This window comes from Xiphophorus hellerii, chromosome 6 (genome assembly GCF_003331165.1).
Source record: "Xiphophorus hellerii strain 12219 chromosome 6, Xiphophorus_hellerii-4.1, whole genome shotgun sequence".
Classification (NCBI taxonomy): domain Eukaryota; kingdom Metazoa; phylum Chordata; class Actinopteri; order Cyprinodontiformes; family Poeciliidae; genus Xiphophorus; species Xiphophorus hellerii.
This window is the reverse complement of record NC_045677.1, coordinates 28,032,611-28,040,392: the sequence shown is the minus strand read 5'-3', so window position 1 is coordinate 28,040,392 and position 7,782 is coordinate 28,032,611. Positions and strand designations below refer to the sequence as shown.

The following is a 7,782-nucleotide window of genomic DNA, read 5'->3' as shown; positions in this document are numbered from 1 at the left end:
AAATTTGATTGATTGGAAAAATAATACTGTCTTTAATAATAAAAATGTAATTTCCCCCCCACACAGATTTTTATTTTCCCCCAGAATTGTGAGAAAAAAGTCAAATCTCAGAATTCAGCCTTTTCTAAATCATGAGTTTAATTCTCAAATTTAGGTTGGAACCATAACCCAAACACAATATTTTGAGATTTAATTTTTAATCCATAGATGAAAGTGAGAATTCTTAGATTAAAATCTGAATTTTGAGATTAAGGTTAGGATTCTGATTTTCCTTCTCATAATTTTGAGGAGGAAAAAACATAAATTCTGAGATTATATTTTTAATTTGGAGATAAAAGTCAGAAAATTAAATTTCTTCCTCAGAATTCTGAGATGAAAATCTGAATTTTCACATGAATCTCATGAATCTTGTTTTTTTTTTTTCTTAAAAATTCTGAGATTAAATCGTATTTGGACTTTTCTTCTCAGAATTAGGAGGAAAAAACTAATTCTGAGATTAAGTGTATAATTCTGAGATTAAAATCAGAATTTTGTGATTAAAGTCAGAATTATTTTTATTTTAGTGGCCGTAATCCTCTTCAGTAGTTTTTTCCATTTTTGTTTTCCTTGTGAAATTTTCACGCATTCATTCTGTTAATGCAAAATGAGCGATATCAATAGTCTAATAATGAGAATGACATTTTAATTCTCAGAAATGTTCTATTTTGTCTCCAAACTCGTTGGAGTGACTACTCTGTGGACCAATAGACGATCTTAGTGCTGCACACGAAAGGGAAAGGAAACGCCGACTTCTCCATTCCAAAATCCTCTCTGCCTCATCTTTTAGCACCAACGGCTTGTTTGATCAATTTGAAGCTTTGAGACGCTCTCTCCTTGGCTTCAGGGCTACTTTCGGTCGCTTTTCGACTGCCTCTTTGCGCAGAGCCCGCTGTTGGCCTGGAGAAATCCATCACCGCTTGAGATTTGAGGCGCCAGATTTATTGAGCCCGAGTGCACAAAGTTGATAGTTAGCCACCTAGCTAACTGTTAGCTCGCAGCCCTTTTTTGGTTCCAGCTTCGGGGGCGTCGTTTTGCGCTACATTTGGCTCCCGACAGCTAGCAGCTACACCTGAATGCTCCTTTTGGTGAAGTTTAGAGCTGCTGTCGGTAGAGAAGGCGCTCCATATTGGCTGCTCGCTGATAAGTCAGCGTAAAAAGCCCGGAAGGAAGCCAAAGTGAAGGCCCGAGTCCAGCAACACCAAGAGCCGCCTCCGTCAGTGTTTGTACCGCCGCGCAGTGAGAGTTGACAGGTGAGTGAGAAACTGCCTTTACCATCCCGTTGAGGCGGGAATGGATTGACATCCACGTTTTCTGTTATTATAACTAAATATTGATGTTATCTGTAACAGTTGAGGGGTTGGGAATTTCGCGGAATCACGCCATCTTTCCAGTTATAGTTAGCCGCGGTTGCTACTTTCTTAGCCCAGTTAACTTTACAGCAGTCCTTTTTAACAGCTGGGTTATGTTGGTGTTTAAACGGTCATATTCGGACCGAACCGACCTCTGATTAGGTCTTTATAGTATTCCCCCCCTCCACCTGCAGACCACAGGCCGGTCATGGCCGTGGCCTTTAGCCCGGGAGCTGCAGTCTTTCTCGGCTCAGAGTCTGCATTGCGTCTGTGGTGGAAGTTGCTGTGTTGACTTGGAAAGTTGATCCAAACAAACATGGCTGTTGTGTTGGGAGGCGTCGTTATTTATAGCTACATTTTCACTATTTCTACCCTAAAGGTGGATGCTTTATACTTTTTGTCTCAAAGTTTTATGTTTTTATTATTATTTTTTATATTTACAAAAATACAGCGTGTTGCATTATGTCAAGTCTTTTGTTTCGCAAATCCAAGGGAATGGGTGGAAGTATAAGCTTATCTATGTAACATGTATTACATGTCTAATACAAATATATAACATTTAAACACGCATTTATTAGTTAACCCATCAATATAATATCTATTTACATTTAATTACAGCAGCAAGAACCTCATTATTTTTAAAAAAAAATTGACTGAAAACAACAAGCATCAACAACAAAAAAACACCAATAATAATAATATTTATGTTTGTGTGATAATTTAAAAAAAAATCAAATTATTTCACAGTTTAATGCCACATACTGAAGTTTTTTTCTGGTAGTTCTGATTTAGTAATTGTTCATTTTTGGGTTTGTAAAGAATTAGATCTGTCTGTAGTTTAACTATCAATGAATTTTAATAATTTAGGTTTTACAAATAGTTTGTAGGCCTGTCTCAATAAATAAGTAAATCTCACGATAAATTAAAACAAACCCAATATTCTCCATTTGCATGATTTATCAAATTTTTTTTCTCTCTTTCTGCCAAAACCTGGATAACAAAAGTCTTCAGTCTGTTGTTTTGGTCCCAAGTAGCCCTTTGTTTGAAGGACAATTTTTGTTACAGAGACTTCATAATTCATTTTATTTGTTGTTTTGTTTATTTATTTAACACTGTCTAACACTTATTGATATTTGAGAATGTGTTCTTGAAAATTATGTCAAACCAACTATATTATAATTTATCGCAATAACTTCTTATTTGCAATTTATCAATTTATCATTCAGCAAAATTTGTTCTTGAGACAGGCCTACTGTAGTATTGCTGAGAACCTCTGAAATTCCCTTGAGAGACGTCTTTTCTCTCAATGTTTGTGTTTTGGGTAAACATTGCACAAAATTTAAGTGGTTGTATTGATCCACTTAAATTATATGTTTGCTTTGCCAAATCCCAGTTGAATTTTTAACATTTTATCGGTCAGGATTTTTTAATTGTCTTTTTGACTGAATGTTTACCCATTCAAACAATTGAAGAACAATTTTAACCACCTTTTCGGATTTTAAATGAATGATATTAAAGTAGAACTGGACCAGAAATTAAACTGGCGCTGATTAAAATGCCAAACATGGCTGTGAAATAAGATTTGAAAATGTTTACAAGCAGAATTAAGGTATCAATCTGGAATGGGTGATATTTATTTGAAATCTTTTCACATATATATGTTTTATGGATTTCCAAAATATTTTTGGTATTTTTGATATCATGGAAACATTAGAAAAATAAGATGTGAAACTAAGATTTATATTTCTCTTGCTCTTATTTTTAAATAGAAAAGCAAACATTTTTCCTAATTCTGCTGAAATTAAAGATGCTTTTCATTAAATGACAATTATAGTAATTACTTGTGTTGGTAAAATCTAGAGTTGTTGCAAAACATTAACATAGTAACAAATTCACCAATATTCACAAAATATCATAATATAAGCGTTTCATATCTATACTTATTGATTTGTTTTATGTTTTAAATATCTGAAATACTACCAAACTGGTGGTGTGACCTTTCCTGTTTTATTCAGTTTTCACTTCACATGGATGTTTGAAACTCTGAAGCAGTTATGAGGCACAACCTGAATTTGACTGCACAAGTTAGTCATCAAGTTGTTGCTAGGTAACCAAAGAGAGAGCGAGTTGCTGGGCAACCAAGGAGTGAGCGAGTTAGTTGATTCTGTCAAACTAGCTTAGCTAGCTGTGGGAGACTTTCCTCTGCTTACATCCCCCAGAATGCTGTGCATAGGAGTACAGTGAATATTCAAAATATTAAATATTATATCACATGTATTGTCTATTGATATTGATCACATGTCAATTCAATATATATATAGTTATTGATTTTTTTGTTAAGAGACGCTTGAATCGATTTTTGTAGTTGAATTTTTACATTTGAGGTTTTAGGGCAAATTTCTACAGATGAGTTTTTTTCTTCTTTTTTTAGGTGAATTTTTAAAGGCAACTTTTTGTCAGTTAATTTTTACAAAGCGTTGCAGTTGGGTTTTTAAAAGCAAATTTCTGCCAATTATTTTTGTCTTATTTTAATTTTAGGTGAAATTTTAAAGGCAAATATTAGTAGTTGCATTCGAGTGTTACAAGGCCATTTTCTTCAGGTGTTATTTAAGGCAAATCTTTCAAAGGCAACTTTTGACCGTACAAATTTTGATAGGCAAAATTTTGAAAATGAAATTCTTTCTGCCGAATTTTAAGTAAAAGAAACAAAATTGATAAACATATTTGCAGAAGATTAAAATTCAGTGTTATTATTTAAATGCTTAAAAAGTCATCAGATTCTAATTAATCTACATATTTTCCATAATAACCTTTTTTAATTAATATGCTTATTTCTCAGAGTTTTTGTTTTTTAGATTTAAGTCTTGATCTCAGTAGACTTCAGTTCGCTCTTAAGAAGCCAATTAAATCTGCGCTCCAAGACTCTGAAACAGAACCACTTGTTTGTCTGTAAAAAAGTCAGACTGGAAACATACTTGGTGGACCACTGCGGCTTTTTGCGGCAGATTTATTTCAGAGAACCACGGGGTCATAAATTACTCCGTAAAATTATGCAGACGGAAAACAAAGGTGTGGAAAAAGGCGGGAGGGTGGAGGATGTTTTGGTTCAGGATTGTCTAGACAATGAGACTGACTCACTGCCCTACTGTTCATGTGTTTTAACCCGGGTTATGGTTTCTGTTATGTTATTATTTTTAAGCTGGTTTGACTTGGAAATCACTGCTTCAGCATCTCTTTACTCAAATAAAAGTAAAAAGAAATTATTCAAGGGGAAAACATGTTTAACAAAAAGGCTTCTCAAGTACTGAGTAACTGATTATGATATATGATTTAATATTTTAAAATATCAGACTGAAAAATATGTGAATTTATGTGCAAATTCTTGTACCTTAAAGACTAAAATGGAAAACGTATATAAATGCACATAAATTAGTAACAAAATAATAAATTCAGGCAGAAATAATATATAATTCATTTTATTTGTAGTTTTTCTTGTTTTGTTTATGTATTTTGGATATTTGAAATGTCTTAAAGTTCCAGTATTAATTATTCGTTTTAATTTAAAGTTTTATTGATTTTTGAGAATGTGTTCCTGCATTATTATGCCATTACCATTAAATATGGTCTCAAAACAATATTATCGTTTATCACAATAACTACAGGGATGTTTTATTATCCAGCTAAATGTGTTATTGTGACATTGTTTCGTCTTGGTTAGGGCTGAAACGATTCCTCGAATTCGAGTACCTCAATTATTAAAATTCCTCGAGGAAAATTTACCTGCCTCGAAGCTTTGTTAATTTATGTTTTATTATTTAGCGCACTCTGTTCCGGCCGGAACATTATGTGCGTTTTGTGGAGCTCTGACTTCCGGCTCTGAGTTGTTGACAAATGCTAAGTGTTAGCGGCATAATGTCCAATTTTCAAGTTTGACCAGTGGGAATTTTATTGATTGCTGATAACGCCCGGGTTTTCATCGTTTTTGGGGGACCAATAGGCATCCTTAAAATGACTGGCGCGATGCCTGGAGTACGGCAACCTTTCTCCTTCGGGAGCTGCTGGTTCAGAGCGAACGGCGGGGAGAGCGGTGTGGGAGTATTTATACAGGTGAGCGGATAGACTGAACACGGCGGGCGGCTGAGTAGTTGATGGTTACAGTGTAAGAGTGCATCGTGGCGGTACATGGCCGGTAGATGAGTTTCTGAGTGTGACGAACGAAGGTGCCATAAATATCCCGTATTGCTCCCCCCTTTCTTACTTTAGTCTACTGGTCTACCGGTCATACATTACATTGTTCATTCGTCTCTCCCCCCCGACTTATACGTTTGTCTGTCTGGTCTATTTCCTGCCCTCCACCCTATCTTACGTTCGTTCGTTCACCTGCCTCCCACTCCCCACCCTAAGCCCACAACTCCAGGAGACATTTCCCGTTTTCTCAAACCCAAAGCTTGACAGGTATGGGGCAAGTTGAGAATCCATCTATTAAACTGACTGAAGATGAATACATAATATAAAAGCTGGAGCATAGACATTTTTCATAAGCGTATTTGTGAGCCTGCCTCTTTATTATTAAATTGAATATAATTTCAGATCTTTGTATAACTTCAGGTTAACTTAGAAAGTGAGCTATTATTGTTACAGGTTAGTTTTCTAAACTATAAAAAAGTAACTGTTAGGGAAGCTCAAATATGAAAAATTGGACTGATATTGATATCCAATAGTAACACCGGTGTTATGCCAGATTTACCAATATTTTATTTTTTAATTTTTTTTATCCGATTACTCGATTAATCGTAAGAATAATCGATAGATTACTCGATTACTAAAATATTTGTTTACAACAGCCCTAGTCTTGGTTCCCAAACGGCTCAGCAGATAGAAAACATTAGAACAACAAAGTTTGTGCACAAACAAGAGGTCTCACTTTGACATAAGTTGTAGGTGTTTGTATTTGTATCGGCCCAAACAGTGAAACTGGGCCAATATTGTATAATATAAGTTATCAGGCATAACAACAATATTGATATTGGATGTTGTTTTTTTTATCAGCGCATTCCTAGGTACAGAGACAGAGATTTCTGTTTCTATAATATTATCTAACTGTGCTTATTATTGATATAAGATGCTACTTTAAAATGTCCACTCCAAATGTTTTTGTTTTTAAACATGAGGGAAACTTTTTACATTAACTGCTGTCTTTGTGCAAGTACATCTCTGACACAACTGTGTACATTTCCAACATTATCACTGCTTAGTTTTAAAAGTGCAGTTGCTCACTGCAGAATATAGATCTAAACCAGGTAAGTTTGTGTAAATAAATAACTAATAAAAAGTTATTTTACTCCAATATAGTGCATAAAACAGCTTTTAATTTTAAAAATGAAAAAGAAATAATATAAGAATAATTACGTAATTCTACAATATTTTTAAAAAATGCTTTTAATTCTACTGTTCAGGAAGGTTTTGATCCTAAAATGTTTTTTTTTTTTCTTTCTGAGCTTCATTCATATCTGTGGAATGACACACTGGCTGTGTATCATTGTCATCATGTGGTTCAAAGGTCACCAGTTTTACAGCCATGCCATTCTCTCCCTGCTTTGTCTGCAAACACAATCAGAGCCCGTGTCACAGGCAGGCACCGATTGTTGGGCCGGATTATCAGCGCTTCACACACAGCTTCAGCAGAACAGCAGAAAATACGTGTTTCCACCTCTCAGGAGTCGAGTTTTAAAAATGAAATTGTCAGCTGAGAGTGAGAAAACTAGAGAGATGCAAATAGTTACAAGGCCTATAAAAAGTATTTGCCTCTTTTATTGATGTTACAAATCAATCAAGAACAACAAAATTGTTTGTTTGTGGAAAAAAATGGAAAAAACCCCATTTAATATCAAAATGAAAACTGTTTTCTACCAAAATGCATTTTAAATAAAAATACAAATGATTACATAAATATTTAAAGCAACTGAGTTAATTCAGCAGAGGTCCAGTCAAGTGGTGGTGGTCGTCTCACAATGACGGGACTAGAGATAACCTGAGTGCAGTGAGTCTGTCTGTAAAAACACCTGGTCCTTTTACTAATCAAATACATGCTCAGTCTTTGCCTTTTAATACAAAACATGAAGACGGCAAACAAACATTGTAAACAGAATGAGAAAGATATTTTTACGTTTTTATTAAGTTTTGTGGAATTAAAGGTCAATTGTTTTTGCAGCTCCACAAACAGAAATACAGTTTAAAAATGAACGGTTTACCATGCTAATCACGTTAGATTCACTTCTGTTGGCCACATCTTTGTCTCTCCTTAAAGTAACTGCCGGCCACTGACCTTTGACCCGCTCCATCCACCCACACGTCACCGCTGATATTTGCTAAACATCCGCATTCAAAGCTAACA

General features: G+C 34.7%; 1 protein-coding gene across 1 annotated transcript in view; it reads left to right on the top strand.

Annotated features, from left to right (window-relative positions):
• The first annotated feature begins 765 nt into the window (after positions 1–765).
• larp4b (La ribonucleoprotein 4B) overlaps positions 766–7,782 on the top strand; it is a 33,507-nt gene continuing 26,490 nt past the window's right edge. The window contains exon 1 of the mRNA XM_032565648.1: positions 766–1,289. The gene's annotated coding sequence lies outside the window, so the exon portion shown is untranslated. The remainder of the gene's footprint in view (positions 1,290–7,782) is intronic.